Genomic DNA, 18787 nt, shown 5'->3' with positions numbered 1-18787 from the left:
GTTAACAATGAAAAGGAAAATGTCAGGTATGTTATTTAAGTTGTAGCAATATGTGGGGATGTGTAACACTATACATTTTTTGGAAACCTGCTACTTACTCTTTAAAACCTAGAATGAATCAATCTGCTATGTAATAGGAGTCTTATTTCCATCCCTGGGTTGGTCGGCCAAAGGATCTTCTTCTTGCAGCTCTTCAAGTTTTCTTTCTCTGTCCTGTCTTTATGTGCTGCAGCAGAGTGTTTGACAGTATTTACTGTGAGGTGGTACAGCTGGGTTAAACACAGGTTGGTGTTGAAATTTACAGTTACTGCACATTAGCCTGCAGCCTTGCAAAGCATGGCACAGTATAGCAACGTCATGATGTCTGTTCATCCATGCTTCATACTCTGTATCTCACAAACAAAGACAATGAGGTCACAAAGGTAAACTAAACATATGTTGTAGGGTATTACCTTTTAAAGAAAACAGCTCTGAAGGCAGTTACAACGAGGCTTTTAAAAGACAAACCCCTGGCATTTTGATATTTTTGGCACTTCATATCAAAGCAAATGACACATAGCTGCTGCAGTGTGTTGCTCCCTGCCTCAATATATTAAGCCCTGGTAAGGTAACGTTTTAGAAGTACAGCTACCCTTGCTTTGTGACCTGAGGGTGCCTCATTTCATGTACCTGAGAATCTTTATTAACAGGTAAAACAGTGCTGTTACAGACTGGCCACGAGCCTTTGCGAAACTGGGTATGCAAAAAACAATGATCGTGCATCACACAACGCTGCCCGTTACACTCTCCCTCCACCTTTAACCTTGGGAATCGGCTGCAGCATCTATGAGATCCAGGGAACGGCGCCAGTGTACAGGGTAGAGGCTGGGCATGAACCGGCAATCCCACACACCACAAGCGTCTTAACCACTGTGCAAAAGAGCCGGGCTCATCTGTAGGAGTGGTTTGAATTGCATCTCACCGACGGGACAGAACCCGTAACAGCAGTACATAGCACAACACTGCTGTTCCACTTACTAATGCATGTTCCTTTCCACCTTCTTTAAAAAGCTGGATTTCAAAGTGAAGTGGTTTTAGAAATGACCACAAACGGTGCCATGCTGTACATGCTGTCCTCTTAGAAACATGTTTTTTGACTCGCAGTAGCAGAGGGCACTGAAATGCTGTTGCACATCCCATATATTGTAAATCACTTTAAGCCATTGCAATTTTTTTTTTAGATGAGCCTGGCTTTTATCCCTTTACATAAGCCACATCTGTGGGCTACCCCTGGATTACAGCATGTGCCATCTGCTATGTTCAGTGCATTCTTTTCTGATTCAGTTACAAAGTGCCTCAGTGCAAAGAACAGCTTTTTCAGAAGACAGAATTAATTTCATTCAGATACAATTTAATCAAGCATGAAAATGCACAAAACAGAAAACCAAAACATTGCATTTTTGTTTTTGAATTTTAGCTAATGTGTGAAAAAATACTCAAACTGTGAGAAATGACTTTGGGAACGAGTGTCAAACTTGAAGTTTTTTTTTTTTTTTTAATAGATATCTTTTTATTTTTAAAGAATAGATCTGTACACATAATAAGATGTACAGTAATGGAATTTATTTTTAATAATAAAGTCATTGGTTGATTTCCCATACTGTATGTGTTTATAAAATAAATAACTTGCATCTCAAAATCATAAAACAAGATCAATTTGACAATGGGTTGAAATGGTGGTAGCATGATGAAGCCTAAAAAGGTGATCGAGGCTCTCTGTCCGTTGCAATGCATGTCCCAAACTATGGTGAGAGAAGGTGGTATGTTTCTTTCATAGTTGACAGCATGGCTTTCACAATGACTTTGACTGCAGCTGTTGTGTTTTGGTGGTTGTGGACAAAATATTTTGGTTGCTTGAGAGCAGGAGCCCTACTGTTTCATTTGTCAACATAGAGACTGATTCTGTTTTCCGAGCCTCAGAATTCTTTATCGTGTGCATCGCTGTGCTGGCCTTTATGGAAATGCTTGAAAACCCCAATATGATGCCATCACACGCCTGAACAACACCTCACAGCAGAATCATTTGCAGACAGTCAAGTTCAAAAGTCAAACAAGCCAGCAACAATTCCCACTGGAGTTGTGTGCATTAATGAGGAAATAATATTTTACAAAAAATAACTATTCACAAGTGGTTACAGTTTGTTTAATGCCTATTTTGTTCAAAATTTAATTGTAAAGTGTTGTGGCAGTAATTGGGTATTAAGACTACAGAGTTAAATCTGATAGATAACACAGTCTTAAAACTGAAGGAACCAGCTTTGTGCATTGCAAGAAATATGTCTTGTTACATTAAGGTAAACATGAAATTAATACAAATAATAAATCAACTCTGAATTGATTTTGTACTTGATTGCATTAGACTGAAACTATGCTACTGCTGCTGTGAAAGTTACCATAGCTTAACCTGGTTTGCCATGCATTTAGATATGCTTTACCATACCTCTCTTGGCTTTTACTATGCTTTATTTTTGCAAAACTTTTACAGATGACAATGCAAACATCCACCATGCTTTGATTGTCTGTGCTTGTTTTGCATGAGACAGACTTCAGTCATTGTCCTAAACTAGAACAACCCACAAATCTCAATCTAATTAAGAATCTGCAAGGTGAACTCCAGCAAGCATTTATGGGACACGATCCTACAAGACACCTTCAAGCATCTTGTAGAGTCTAACGTCCACACCTTCACTGCAGAACAAAGACAGGGCCAGTCCAATATTACATGACACTTCAGTGGCCAGGAAGTGCATGTAATTGTTGCATAATAAATACTGTATGGTTGTACGGTACCTCTGGAAAAGACCGCAAAACTAAGTTTAACGAACTCACTCGGAACTGAATCGTGGACTTCAGAATATTGTCATGCAGGCAGCAAATGTGTGCTCCCTGCCAGCTGCAGTCACATGAACTCCTTTTGCCAGAGACGTTCCACAGCTGCACTAGCCAGACAAGAACATCCTGTGCCTGTTGTTGTGCATTATTTATTGCACTATAACAATACTAATATAGTTATGAGTTACAAAACTATACAGCTGTGTATATTCTTATTAACAAGAACGTTTGCGTAGTGTAAAAATATGTAGTTGTGTCTTTATGTCTCATTATGTTTCAGTGATGAATACATGTTGTGATTCATGATATCTGTACTGACTGTCTGTAAGCTTTGGGGCTCCAATCTGAGAGAGACACTGTCCTGGTAACGAAGGTTATTTCCACTCACTTGATCATTGGGAGCAGTAACAGTTCCAGTATCTTTTTTTTTTTTTACTTTCCAAGACAAAATTATTTTTATTTTTTTTTCCACTGGTTACATTTTGTGAAGTTCTGTGACCCAGATATTTCTCAATTTGTTCAGCTGCTGGATAGAGTCTATTCTAGTGAGTCAGGATCTCTGTGCAATATCATTTCCAAATCGATTATTGGGTTTCTACAAGTTTAAAATTTGAATTGAATCCCAATGGTATTTTTTAGACCCACAGTACTAGTATCGCATTGCACCGCATGACACAATTCCTGTCCAGAATCCTGCATCACACACTGAAGTTTATTTGTAAGCTCAATGCAAGACCTGGGGGACGGCACCCTATTTTCTCTTCTTATAAAACTCAAGGTAAGTGAAAACCTGGCCTTGCACTGGCCAAGGGCAGTGCACAGCAGCAGACACTAAATGTGCTCTGCAACTAAACCCAGTCCAGCACTGTAAGGGGGAAGAATGCATCGACAGCAATATCGACAATACCTGTTCTCTTGATCCTATTCCTACAAAACCATTAAAAGATGTCCTTGTTGTTATTAATACCCACATTAAAAGTGATAAATGGTTCACTTTCCTTCAGTATAGTTCCCTCAGCACTTAAGGTAGTTATCCTCAATAACCATAGGCCAATTTCCAACCTACCATTCTTAGGTAAGGTTCTAGAGAGAGTTGTCGAAATTCAATTGCAGAAATTTCTAACTCTTAATGGTATATTGGAGAAGTTTCAATCTGATTTCTGTGCTGTGCTTAGCATGGAGACAGACCTTGTCAGAGTTGTGAAAGATCTGCTGATAAGCTCTAACTCGGGATTTCCATCAGTATTAATTCTTCTTGATCTCAGTGCTTCCTTTGATACTGTAGACCATTCCATTCCACTGAATCGTCTTGAAAGCACAGTGGGACTGTCTGGTCTTGTTCTGTCCTTGTTCAAAATGTATCTTTCTGATAGGTTTCAGTTTGTCTCTATTGGAGAGGTAACGGCATTATCGGAAGTTGTCTGTGATGTTCCATAGGGCTCTATTCCAGGTCCCTTGCTGTTTTCATTATATATGCTACCGTCAGGTGACATTATTCGCAGACACAGAGTGAACTTCCATTGCTATGCTGATGTTACCCAGCTAGATTTGTCCCTAAAGTCTGGAATTTCTTGTGTTATTAGGTTCTTGACATCAAGCATTGGGTGTCACAGAATTTTCTAATGTTGAATTCAGATGAAACAGAGATTATGCTAGTGGGCTCACAGAACCAACTTAAAGGAAATGGTCAACCCTTGCAGTCGCTCATCAAAACTTAAACTACAAATTACGAGTTTAGGGGTCATCTTTGATCCTGATCTATCATTAGGGAAGTTACTAAAGTATCTTTTTACCATTTGAGAAATATAGGCAAACTTAAACCAATTATTTCTGTATTTTATGCAGAGAGACTAATGCATGCCTTTGTTTCACCTAGAATTGATAATTCCAATGCACTTTTTTCTGGCGACCTAAAACGTGTGGTATCCCGCTTGCAGCTTGTTCAGAATACTGCCACTAGAATTCTGACTTAAACCAGGAAAAGTGAACATATTACCCCTGTTCTGGCCTCTTTACACTGGCTCTCTGTGCAGTATAGAATCGATTTTAAGATTTTGATATTAACTTACAAAGCCCTGAATGGATTAGCACCTTGTTATTTGCAAGAGTTACTGACCCTGTATCTTCCAAACCGCACTCTGAGATCCTAATATGCAGGGCTGCTGGTTATTCCTATCTACAACAAAGGCAACATGGGAGGGAGGGCTTCTTCTTGTACAGGTTTGAAATTATGGAATGCTCTGCCTTTGTTTGTCAGGGAAGCTGGGACCATTACAGTTTTTAAGCCAAGACTAAAAATGCACTTTTATAAAATGGCTTTCTTATCTTAGTGGGTTTTAATGTAACTTTAAAATTGCTGCTTTTGTATTATGTGTATAGTTTTGTTGAGGAGGCAGTGTGGTCCAGTGGTTAAAGTCCAGGGCTTGTAACCAGAAGATCACTGGTTCCCACCTCTGCCACTGACTGACTCACTGTGTGACCCTGAGCAAGTCACTGAACCTCCATCCTACAGATAAGATGTTAAATCAGTGACTCTGCATATAATGCACAGTTCACAGCCTGCCTCTGTAAAGCGCTTTGTGATGGTGGTCCACTATGAAAGGCGCTATATAAAATTAAAGGTTATTTCTCTGTAAAAGCAATAAATATGATATGTCTCTGTGGCTGTGCCATGCTGCTCGATGGATCATCCTTACTGTCTGCTTCAGTGTTGTGAGCAGTGAAGTATATTCATAACACTTCTGTTTCTTGTGCAAGTGACCTGGTGGCAACAATGGAAGCATTGCATTTATGCAGCAGTGGGGTTAACAACCTTCATTATCAAAACATCCAAAAGAGTCTGCTATCTTCATAGACAATAAGAATAAAACCACCATGGAAGCTGGACATGCATAGGTGAGTGCAACCCCATTAGAGCTTCCTTCATTCAGTGGGCATGGCTGGCTTGTACAACTCATGTGAAGAATACTGTCGTTCTAGTAACACATCCTGATGCCTTGTACTTTATCTGATCCAAAGAAAGACAGAAAATGTATGTTTAATAGACTAAACCAGGGGTGCACAACTCCGGTCCTCAAGGGCTACTCCACGTCAGGTTTTAGAGCAGCTGATCAATTAAATAATGATGGAGTAGTACCTGAGAGGAGGGTAATTGTTTCTGTTAAGTAATTTAGGGTTATGGTTGTAACACATATGTGAAAAAGTAGACTGATTTAGGGTTCATAGTCATCTTTGTGTTTTACATTTTTATTGATTTGAAACTTTCCATTGGTTCCATTACAGCTCATTTGCAATGCATCAACATACTATATATATTGAGCATCAAAAGAAACTTATCACTATTATAACACATTTATTTTTGAAAAAAATAAGGTATATAAATGATGGACATTGACGAAATGTTTTTGGTTTCTTTTTAATCAGTGTATCATTGATCCTTGACCATGACACGTTTGAGGGACTGTGACTGAAGCATATGTACTGAATCACCTAGTTAGTGAGACAGTTGATTGGACACTGGGAATGGAGTGATTTCAGCTGTTGAATTGCAAGCTTGAATAAAAGCAATAAAGAAAAGCACATAAAAAAAAAGAGGTCATTTCCAGTTGAATGTTGAGTCTGATACTGTTGCGTTTAGTGTTTTTATTTTTGTTTGCTCTTTAACCCTCTACAGCCTTGATTATAGGTGCAGTTTGCCGCAGGACCATTGTGACAGCTGTAAAGTGCTGAGTATACTGTGAGGAATTCAGGCTGCACTTATTTGCAGTGTTTCTAAATGAAGGACTTTGCTAGTCTGCTTTGCATTCTATGCAAATATATGTTAAAAAAACTTGTCATTTATGGCTGGCCTGAAGCTGAAATGTCAGCCTGCAGTCTTTCTCATTTGGGTCAATTTGCATGTAAAATCTGTTAACCTCTTGGTGAGATGTTATAATGTGTGCTGAACTGTGGCTGGAGCTGACATACTCATCAGTAAATCTTGTTTCTTAGGCAACTCACATATGACTGCGTTTATTCTTACCCCTACTTGAAGAATCTAATGTCCTTAGCCTCAGATCTTCAATCAGAAGCATGTTCTTATCCTACTTCCCCCAGTTGGCTGCGTTGGCTGCTCCGGCTGCGTTGTCTGCGTTGGCTGCTCCGGCTGCGTTGGCTGCATTGGCTGCGTTGGCTGCGTTGGCTGCGTTGGCTGCGGCTGCGTTGGCTGCATTGGCTGCGTTGGCTGCGTTGGCTGCGTTGGCTGCATTGGCTGCGTTGGCTGCTCCGGCTGCGTTGTCTGCATTGGCTGCGTTGGCTGCTCCGGCTGCGTTGGCTGCATTGGCTGCGTTGGCTGCGTTGGCTGCGTTGGCTGCATTGGCTGCGTTGGCTGCTTCGGCTGCGTTGTCTGCGTTGGCTGCTCTGCGTCGGCTGCGTTGGCTGCATTTGGCTGCGTTGGCTGCGTTGGCTGGCTGCGTTGGCTGCATTGGCTGCGTTGGCTGCTCAGGCTTTGTAACTGCAGTCAGTGTCTGATATGGTAAGAAAGACATTTCACTGGACTTTCCCTGCAGTGCTTTGTAACTGCAGTCAGTGTCTGATATGGTAAGAAAGACATTTCACTGGAATTTCCCTGCAGTGCTTTGTAACTGCAGTCAGTGTCTGATATGGTAAGAAAGCCATTTTACTGGACTTTCCCTGCAGTGCTTTGTAACTGCAGTCCTTGTCTGGTACGGTAAGAAAGACATTTCACTGGACTTTCCCTGCAGTGCTTTGTAACTGCAGTCAGTGTCTGATATGGTAAGAAAGACATTTCACTGGACTTTCCCTGCAGTGCTTTGTAACTGCAGTCAGTGTCTGATATGGTAAGAAAGACATTTCACTGGACTTTCCCTGCAGTGCTTTGTAACTGCAGTCAGTGTCTGATATGGTAAGAAAGACATTTCACTGGACTTTCCCTGCAGTGCTTTGTAACTGCAGTCAGTGTCTGATATGGTAAGAAAGACATTTCACTGGACTTTCCCTGCAGTGCTTTGTAACTGCAGTCAGTGTCTGATATGATAAGAAAGACATTTCACTGGACTTTCCCTGCAGTGCTTTGTAACTGCAGTCCTGGTTTGGTGTTGAAAGAAAGCCATTTCACTGGACTTTCCCTACAGTGCTTTGTAACTGCAGTCAGTGTCTGGTACGGTAAGAAAGACATTTCACTGGACTTTCCCTGCAGTGCTTTGTAACTGCAGTCAGTGTCTGATATGGTAAGAAAGACATTTCACTGGACTTTCCCTGCAGTGCTTTGTAACTGCAGTCAGTGTCTGATATGGTAAGAAAGACACTTCACTGGACTTTCCCTGCAGTGCTTTGTAACTGCAGTCAGTGTCTGATATGGTAAGAAAGACATTTCACTGGACTTTCCCTGCAGTGCTTTGTAACTGCAGTCAGTGTCTGATATGTTAAGAAAGCCATTTCACTGGACTTTCCCTGCAGTGCTTTGTAACTGCAGTCAGTGTCTGATATGGTAAGAAAGACATTTCACTGGACTTTCCCTGCAGTGCTTTGTAACTGCAGTCAGTGTCTGATATGGTAAGAAAGACATTTCACTGGACTTTCCCTGCAGTGCTTTGTAACTGCAGTCAGTGTCTGATATGTTAAGAAAGCCATTTCACTGGACTTTCCCTGCAGTGCTTTGTAACTGCAGTCAGTGTCTGATATGGTAAGAAAGACATTTCACTGGACTTTCCCTGCAGTGCTTTGTAACTGCAGTCAGTGTCTGATATGGTAAGAAAGACATTTCACTGGACTTTCCCTGCAGTGCTTTGTAACTGCAGTCAGTGTCTGGTACAGTAAGAAAGACATTTCACTGGACTTTCCCTGCAGTGCTTTGTAACTGCAGTCAGTGTCTGATATGGTAAGAAAGACATTTCACTGGACTTTCCCTGCAGTGCTTTGTAACTGCAGTCAGTGTCTGATATGGTAAGAAAGACATTTCACTGGACTTTCCCTGCTGTGCTTTGTAACTGCTGTCAGTGTCTGATATGGTAAGAAAGCCATTTCACTGGACTTTCCCTGCAGTGCTTTGTAACTGCAGTCAGTGTCTGATATGGTAAGAAAGACATTTCACTGGACTTTCCCTGCAGTGCTTTGTAACTGCAGTCAGTGTCTGATATGTTAAGAAAGCCATTTCACTGGACTTTCCCTGCAGTGCTTTGTAACTGCAGTCAGTGTCTGATATGGTAAGAAAGACATTTCACTGGACTTTCCCTGCAGTGCTTTGTAACTGCAGTCAGTGTCTGATATGGTAAGAAAGACATTTCACTGGACTTTCCCTGCAGTGCTTTGTAACTGCAGTCAGTGTCTGATATGGTAAGAAAGCCATTTCACTGGACTTTCCCTGCAGTGCTTTGTAACTGCAGTCAGTGTCTGGTACAGTAAGAAAGACATTTCACTGGGCTTTCCCTGCAGTGTTTTGTAACTGCAGTCCTGGTCTGGTACAGTAAGAAAGACATTTCACTGGACTTTCCCTGCAGTGCTTTGTAACTGCAGTCAGTGTCTGATATGGTAAGAAAGACATTTCACTGGACTTTCCCTGCTGTGCTTTGTAACTGCTGTCAGTGTCTGATATGGTAAGAAAGACATTTCACTGGACTTTCCCTGCAGTGCTTTGTAACTGCAGTCAGTGTCTGATATGGTAAGAAAGACATTTCACTGGACTTTCCCTGCAGTGCTTTGTAACTGCAGTCAGTGTCTGATATGGTAAGAAAGACATTTCACTGGACTTTCCCTGCAGTGCTTTGTAACTGCTGTCAGTGTCTGGTACGGTAAGAAAGACATTTCACTGGACTTTCCCTACAGTGCTTTGTAACTGCTGTCAGTGTCTGGTACGGTAAGAAAGACATTTCTCAGAGAGCTGATCGTTCATAAGCATATGCTGTAAGGTTGCTTAGATACAGGGGCTGCCTTGACCATTTTAATAGCTTGCAGATTGAACAGAGGTCTCATTAGTAGGCACTGGCCTTTCTCTGAGGAGCTCCTCAAAGGCTGTCCTTATTAGGCAGGCGACACTGATGTCTATACTCCACAGGTAGGCTCCTCAGGGCTGTACAGTGGGGCAGATTGAACATTTCTACTGCGGTCTAATTATCTGCCTGATAAAACAAATGTGAAAGGCCACCCCAACTTACCCTGTCTGCAAGTGCACACGGGTTTTTGGCACAGGGAAGAAAGTCATGTCAAATCAAATCAAATAAAAGTTTATTGATATAGTGTCCTTCATACAAATATATCTCAAAGCACTTTACAGGACAAAAATAGGCAAACTTATAAAAACAAAATAAACAAACATGTTAGAAATATAAAATGTAAACACCAGTAGCTAAATTAAATATATATTTATATAATATTTATATTAATATATATATAATGAAAATGCCATCTCAAACAAATCTGTTTTCTTGTCTTGTTTTAAAGAACAGTTTCGAGTCTCAGCTTCCCTCTCATGTGCTGGCAGCTCATTTCAAAGTTCGGGGGCTCTATAACAAAATGCCCTTCCTCCCCATTTCATATAATTTATTTTAGGGATTACCAGCAATCCCATATTCAGGGATCTAAGGTTCCGATTGGGGATATGGGGTAAGCAGTTCTCCTAAATAGGTTGGTGCCAAATTATTTAGAGCCTTATAAGTTAATAACAGTACTTTAAAATCAACTCTAAAATGTACAGGAAGACAATGCAAAGAAGCCAGCACTGGGGTGAAATGTTTCCTTATGAATCTTTTGCTTACAATTTTTTTAAATGTGTTATTTTAATTTATATTTAAATTATAATTTTCTTCTGTTTTTTTTTTTTTTTTTATATCTAAACGACTTGGTCGTTGAGTTATCCTACAATAGGATATATAGTATTATATATATATATAATGAAAATGCCATCTCAAACAAATCTGTTTTCTTGTCTTGTTTTAAAGAACAGTTTCGAGTCTCAGCTTCCCTCTCATGTGCTGGCAGCTCATTTCAAAGTTTGGGGGCTCTATAACAAAATGCCCTTCCTCCCCATTTCATATAATTTATTTTAGGGATTACCAGCAATCCCATATTCAGGGATCTAAGGTTCCGATTGGGGATATACGGGGTAAGCAGTTCTCCTAAATAGGTTGGTGCCAAATTATTTAGAGCCTTATAAGTTAATAACAGTACTTTAAAATCAACTCTAAAATGTACAGGAAGACAATGCAAAGAAGCCAGCACTGGGGTGAAATGTTTCCTTATGAATCTTTTGCTTACAATTTTTTTAAATGTGTTATTTTAATTTATATTTAAATTATAATTTTCTTCTGTTTTTTTTTTTTTTTTTTTATATATCTAAAGCTGAACCAGCAACTCAATAGGATGAATACATATCAGACCTGCTTTGGTGAATTCATCATCTTTAGAGACACACAGCATGATCTTCATGGGAGAGACAGGAAACACAATCCATAACAGCAGTGTGTGGCACAACACTGCCCATTACAGCTGGACAAGGAAGACACAAGCACTCCCTGGCCTAACTGAGATTCCAACACAGGCCCAAACCTGGGTTCCCTATACCCAGTCAGTACTAACAGGTTAGGCATTTATGCAGGGCCACGTTTCTATAGGAAGTCGAGAATCACTGTGGGGGCCACAGGGAGGTAGTATAATCTCCTTTACTCCCCAGTCACCTTCTCATTTTCTATTATAAAAAATCCCTGAGGTCTGTTTGAAAGATCTCAACACTGGCAGACCTACATTATGTAGCTCTTTAACTCTGTTCATCCACTTTGGGTTTTCCCCACAGGGCTGATTTAGTGACCTACTTATTAACATTATACAATACAAATAAAATAAAATACTGAGATGAGGTGAATGGAAAACCACTTTATTAGATTTCAGAAAGGAGAAACGCACCCTATGAAGTTACCAAAGCAGAAATAAACAACAAAGACTTTTAATTCAGGGCTTGAATGAAGTAAAACGCTGTTTCTGATTTGTTTTAGATGTTTAATTGGTGTGAGGCCTGCCCCTGGAAAATGTGTTTTTTATTTAATTATAAATTTTGTTTGGTGGAATTTAGTTTCATTTTTTTAAATACAAAATGTGTTTAATTTGTATAATTGGAAAGTGTTGGACATGGCAGGGCTGTCTAATTGAAAGGAATGTGCAGCTCCTGGCCACGTGTTAATTGCATAAGTTATAAGCTAACAACCAAACGAGCAAGATGGGCCGAATGGCCTCTGCTCGTTTGTAAACTTTCTTATGTTCTTATGTTCTTATGTTCATGCATGATTGATGATGAATTAACACTGGTCACCTGTCTTTAAAAAGCCTTTCTTTGTTCTTCTCCATTGTGTTGTTCTTTGTCAGTAAACTGGCAGTGAATTGCCTGGGACTCCTAGTGTGTTAAACGGGATCCGAGTGCTCAGATTTGTTTAGGGGATTTTAATCCCACCCCAGTTTATTTACAGTGTGGTAGGGAGAAGGCTCCTGGGCGGGACCTCCCTTTTAGTGAGAGCACCGCTGAGCCACTGGATGGCAAACGTTTGTTTTTAGCTGTTTTAGCTTATGTATACCTGTGTGTATGTCCTTCTGCACTAGGGAGAACGTTGCTGGTACCCTAGTGGCAGCCACCAATCACTGCAACTGCCTGTTTGTAAATAAAATCTGGATGTCTGAGCGGTGTTTTCAACTTCAGACCCTCTGTCTCTCCTTGCAGCAGATGCCCACACAGTATCAGAAAACCCCTGTTGCAGTTAAAATTTGGAGTGAATCGCTCTGTGATTCTAGCCCTATAAATCCTTTAGTTTCTGACTGTCCCTATCAGTTTGGGTCTACACACATACAAGCAGCATCTTCTCATGCAAAGTTACAAAGCTCAAGCCACTAAAAGGAAAATACTTCTAAATGTATTACACTAGTGGGAAGGAGTGTGTGCTAATAATGGCTGATGTTTCTTTTTCGTGCAGCCCTGGTTATACTGTGATTATACCCTGATTATGCCGGTATTGTATCTGTGAAATGCACCTTATGCACTTCAGGATCTTTTGCTGCAGCTGATGAATATAATTGTGGATTTCCACCCTCCTTAGTGCTCTCAGAGTGCTTTGGGAGCATTTTTAGACCCGAGAGTGCTGTGCTTCTCCAGTACATCACATCCTGTCCAATACCTTTTACAATGCTCTCTGTGTGTTAGCTATTTAAATACATTGTTCATTTAGTGGAAATTGATGGTACGCTGGCAGCTACCTATTAAAAGAAATAATGCTGTACTATCTTTCTATTCAATGTACTGTATGAGATTCGGGAATTTGGACAAGAGGACTAGGAAGCTGAGCTGCTCAAATTGTGAGAAAGGACTTCTCTTACAATATGGGGCACCCTGACTTATTATAAATCACACAAAACTGCATTCACAAGCTGCTATAAAAACATCTTTAAACTTTATCATCTGTTCCGTGCACGGGAGGGCATCTGCACACAGATTATGGCTTGCTGATACATCTTTAACAGTGATTGGTTGATTTCTTCTGCATGTTGTATTATAATGCCACATACAGTCTGTTTCTGAAGCCTCCTTTTCTAGAAACCAGAGCTGGAAATGTGAATGTTTTCAGAACCCAGCGCTGAACTCCAATAAAAAGAGCCAGCCAGGGTAATCGGTATTAGTTGATGAATAATTCATTGGAGGACGCTATTACAGAGCTCTCAGCCTTCTCTCCTCAGATCATGTTCAAGTGATCAAGGACACATCCAACAAGCACTGCCTGGGTTATTTTTACTCTCCCTGTATTCGGGAGAGCTGGACACTCATTGCTCTGGGCTGCCCTGTTGCCCTGTGGTGATGGAGTGCTGAAAGCCCTTGTTTGATTCGATCAGCTTTTGTCAGAGAACTTGACCTCTTCTGCTCTCAGAATAGAAAACACAAGGTTTGCAGATGTGTTGTTTTGTCTCTCTTTCCTGAGTGCTTATCAGTGCAGTTCTGCTGCTCAGCTTTATGACATGACGCAAACTGATGGTTCAATCCAGAGAAGCTGCTTCCGGGGCATTGATACACCCATTGTGGACGAGTCTGTCACGTAGCCGACCTGCATGACACCGGGTCTGGACCCGGGTAGGTTCTGATTCTGGTAGAGCATACCAATGTGAAAGGGGCTTTAGTCTCTTTTCTTTAAGAGATGCAGGACTACCCTTAAAAAGCTTAACACAGAAAAACCACAGCAAAGTGAAGTGTAATAAAAAAAAACAATGAACACAAGGTAAAGTACAGATGTGCCTTGTGAAGCACAAAGAAAAACGGAGACAGTTCTGTGTCGAGATAAAAAAAAAAAAAAACACACAGAGAGTGCTGTGTGGAGAGGATCAATAGGTGCTCTGATTTGTCATGCAGTATAATCAACAGTGTTTTGAAAATGTCTCTGACGTTACACCTGTACTAGGTAATATACTGTCTATTAACAGAGCTGTTACTTTCATTTGTTTTCTAACACTGGAAATTGCTATAGATGATCTATGTAAGAAATAAAGATCTGCAGCAAAATTATTTGGCAATATTGAATATATTGCTGAAGCTAATGGCAGGTGAGGAAACAAAGGTAACCCTACATGTATCCTGGAGGCAAAGCGTTAGGAAAACTTTGCTACCCCAGCCTAGTGCTGTGCTTGTCTGATATGCAGGTGATTGGTTGTGGAGCCCAATCATTTGTGTAGAGGTCACTGCAGGAGGGAAGGAGGACACTGAAGTTGTAAATGCAATGTGTCTGCAGTCTCTATTAAACTGCAAAATAAAGACTGTGATTACAGGCAGCTCATGCAAACGAAGGGCAATGCCTCTGCATCTCTTTAAGAGCAGCTCTCAGGATGCTCCTAACAGAGGAAAGCCAGCTGGCCGGCTGCCAGCAGATCCTCTGCAGTACCAGCCATGGCAACACCAGCAAGCAGAGACTTTAGCATTGCAGATCAGAACAGTGGGAGCTGAAACGGGCACCAAGACACAGCCCTTATACAATGTAAATCACCAAGACACAGCCCTTATACAATGTAAATCACCAAGACACAGCCCTTATACAATGTAAATCACCGTGGCAGCACAGTCAAGCAAGGTACACTTCGGACTACAATGTCCCCCTGTGTGTAATAAGCATTGGGATGTATATCTAATGTACACCTCTTGTATACTACCCTAGTGGAGCGCAGTGAGAGTGCACTGCATAAAATACTTGACTCCAAGTGTTAACCACGGTACAGCATAGTAAATATCTAGCATACTGTATGCATGGTAAACATCTTGGCACCGTATTGTATTTGAAGCAGGGCTGTTCAAACTGTTTGAATGGTGAATAAAAATAAAAGTCCTATGAGACACATTATAAATGATTAATAGGACATGTGCTGTTTGATCAGGATCTTATGTGAGGTTTTGGTAACACTTCACATTAAGTGTCTCTCATTACTGTATATTTACATATTAGTTACATAGTTAATACACGTGTACTTACACATCATTACAATGTAATTATGCATAGTTACAATGTACTTCATGTGTACATCTTTTTGCATGATATATGTAAGTACACAATTGCATTTGAAAAGGATTAGGGTTATGGGGGGTTAGGGTTAGATTTGGAGTTAGGTCTAGAGTTTAGGGTTAGGGTTGGGGTTAAAATTAGAGCCATGCAAAAATGAATAACACATTAACCCTCATAAGGTAACCTGGGGTTCATTTAGTATCAGTTATTATGCGGATCTAGTGATTTGATTGTATGTTTCTAGTCCAGGTAGCCTGGTTGAATTCCCCAAATTGTTTTAGGCTTGGGGTCTGTATGGACCCCAGGAGTAGTGTATCAGCCCGAACTTCTCGTGTGAATATCTCAAGCACAGTAATAGCTAGCTTGTTTGAAAGTAGATTTCCAATGGTGTATTCATTGTATTTCGTAAGTGAAACTACACATTCCTAAGTGAAACTACAGCAAACTGCAACTAAGGCTTGAGTCATGTGACCTGAGTTAGCTCCTAATTTTCGTTTGTAGTCTATTACTCAGTCTCTTCAACAGATAGCGTTCTTGTTTCAAAATGACTTAAAAGCCAGGCTTTGAACTTTCCATTGACTCAGGCATGCCCATATGCATATGCTCTTCCACCCCTTCATTCAGTGCTCCAGTGACGCAGCATATCGGTACGTGTGTTCAAGTGCCTATAACTGAAACTGAAAGAGCAGTCAATATACCAAATGAAAGAGGAGTCTTGGGGCTTTCCATTGATACCTCTCATGCCCGGATGGCATGTTCCTAGAATAAACCTCCTAGAATTGTACCAAATGATGGCTAGAAGTAAAGGAAAAGCAACATAAAGTGTTCATATACACATTTTCATTCGTTCGTTTACTCCAGTTGTTATTTATATGTTATTTTATTGCTGGGGTCCAGTTGGACCCCAGGTTACCAGGAAAGTCAGTTTTCTGATGTGTCCTTATGAGGGTTGAACACAGTGTAACTATGCATAATAACATTGTAATGTGTAAGTACACATGTATTTACAAATGCACAGTAATTAGAGGCACAATAGTGTTACCAAAGTTTCATTATTTCAAATATATCAATACATAGTAAACTACTGTAACTGAATACTGTATGCAAAAATGAATATAGATTTAGAGTAAACAGGTGGCAATATTTATTTTGTGCATCTCTATTTGGACAGATACAGAATAAAGACAACACTTACTGTACACTAAGCATCTCTTGCTGCACTGTAATTACACTGTAATAACTCACATGGTTGCACTGTAGAATATAATAACATGTTTAATTACAACATGTTGGCTTGCTAGCATCTTTTTGTAATTGCTTTGTATTTGTAGTTGAGCTTTTAGGATGTAATTAATATGTAACTGCATATGTAACTACAGTGGTGGTAATTGTATACCTCTCAGCTGGTAAGCTTAACCTACAGTAGTAAATTAATTTCTTGCTGACATAACTTTGTTCTCTAGTTGACCTCTGAACAGTGTGACACACGTATGTGTGGCTCCACTATATTCCCATTAACAAGGTATGCATTCCCAGTGGGGGATAATAACTGTATGATGCAAACCAGTATATGCATAAGAGTTTAAAAACAATCTGCACATTTTTCAATCCATTTTATACTTCAGCAGTGAGAGATCGTGGTGTCCATGTTAGACAGTAATAGAGGGCTCATGTACAATTTGCTCTTGCCAATGCATCATCTGTCAATCCTTCAGCCCGATTTATTTTGTAATCTCAACCCAGAATTGTTTGGAGAAAATAATAAAGCAGCTTCTGAGTTACTAGGCTAGCAACATGGATGACAGGAAAACATTCTGTCCAAGACAAAATCCAACATTACGTGCCATTGGAATGTAGGATTTGTGAATAAATGTATCACATTTCTGAGTACCTGGGCACTACAAGTGTTTAAGTATTCGAAAGCTCCCACCCTCACCGATTCAGATTCCTCAGGAATGGTTCAGTCTATCCTGATTACTGGGGGCGGTTTCAGATTCCTCAGGAATGGATCAGTCTCGCCTGATCACTGGGGGAGGGTTCAGATATTCAGATTCCTCAGGAATGGCTCAGTCTCTCCTGATCACTGGGGGTGGTTTCAGATTCCTCAGGAATGGCTCAGTCTATCCTGATCACTGGGGGAGGTTTCAGATATTCAGATTCCTCAGGAATGGTTCAGTCTCGCCTGATCACTGGGGGAGGGTTCAGATTTCAGATTCCTCAGGAATGGCTCAGTTTATCCTGATCACTGGGGGAGGGTTCAGATTTCAGATTCCTCAGGAATGGCTCAGTCTATCCTGATCACTGGGGGAGGGTTCAGATATTCAGATTCCTCAGGAATGGCTCAGTCTCTCCTGATCACTGGGGGAGGGTTCAGATTTCAGATTCCTCAGGAATGGCTCAGTCTATCCTGATCACTGGGGGAGGTTTCAGATATTCAGATTCCTCAGGAATGGCTCAGTCTATCCTGATCACTGGGGGAGGTTTCAGATATTCAGATTCCTCAGGAATGGCTCAGTCTCGCCTGATCACTGGGGGAGGGTTCAGATATTCAGATTCCTCAGGAATGGCTCAGTCTATCCTGATCACTGGGGGAGGGTTCAGATATTCAGATTCCTCAGGAATGGCTCAGTCTATCCTGATCACTGGGGGAGGTTTCAGATATTCAGATTCCTCAGAAATGGCTCAGTCTCGCCTGATCACTGGGGGAGGGTTCAGATTTTCAGATTCCTCAGGAATGACTCAGTCTATCCTGATCACTGGGGGTGGTTTCAGATTCCTCAGGAATGGCTCAGTTTATCCTGATCACTGGGGGAGGTTTCAGATATTCAGATTCCTCAGGAATGGCTCAGTCTATCCTGATCACTGGGGGAGGGTTCAGATTTTCAGATTCCTCAGGAATGGCTCAGTCTCGCCTGATCACTGGGGGAGGGTTCAGATTCCTCAGGAATGGCTCAGTTTATCCTGATCACTGGGGGAGGGTTCAGGTTTCAGATTCCTCAGGAATGGCTCAGTCTATCCTGATCACTGGGGGAGGGTTCAGATATTCAGATTCCTCAGGAATGGCTCAGTCTCGCCTGATCACTGGGGGAGGGTTCAGATATTCAGATTCCTCAGGAATGGCTCAGTCTCTCCTGATCACTGGGGGAGGGTTCAGATATTCAGATTCCTCAGGAATGGCTCAGTCTCGCCTGATCACTGGGGGAGGGTTCAGATATTCAGATTCCTCAGGAATGGCTCAGTCTCTCCTGATCACTGGGGGAGGGTTCAGATATTCAGATTCCTCAATGTATCTTGATCATTGGGGGAGGTTTCACAATGACGGAGGTTGCTCTGAAAGCTTGTATGGAGTCTACAGTGTACACACTAGACTTTTACCTCTGGAGGGCTGCTTTTCATCCAGCTTAGGT

The sequence above is a fragment of the Polyodon spathula genome, chromosome 2 (genome assembly GCF_017654505.1).
Source record: "Polyodon spathula isolate WHYD16114869_AA chromosome 2, ASM1765450v1, whole genome shotgun sequence".
NCBI lineage: Eukaryota > Metazoa > Chordata > Actinopteri > Acipenseriformes > Polyodontidae > Polyodon > Polyodon spathula.
Note: the sequence above shows the minus strand (reverse complement) of the source record.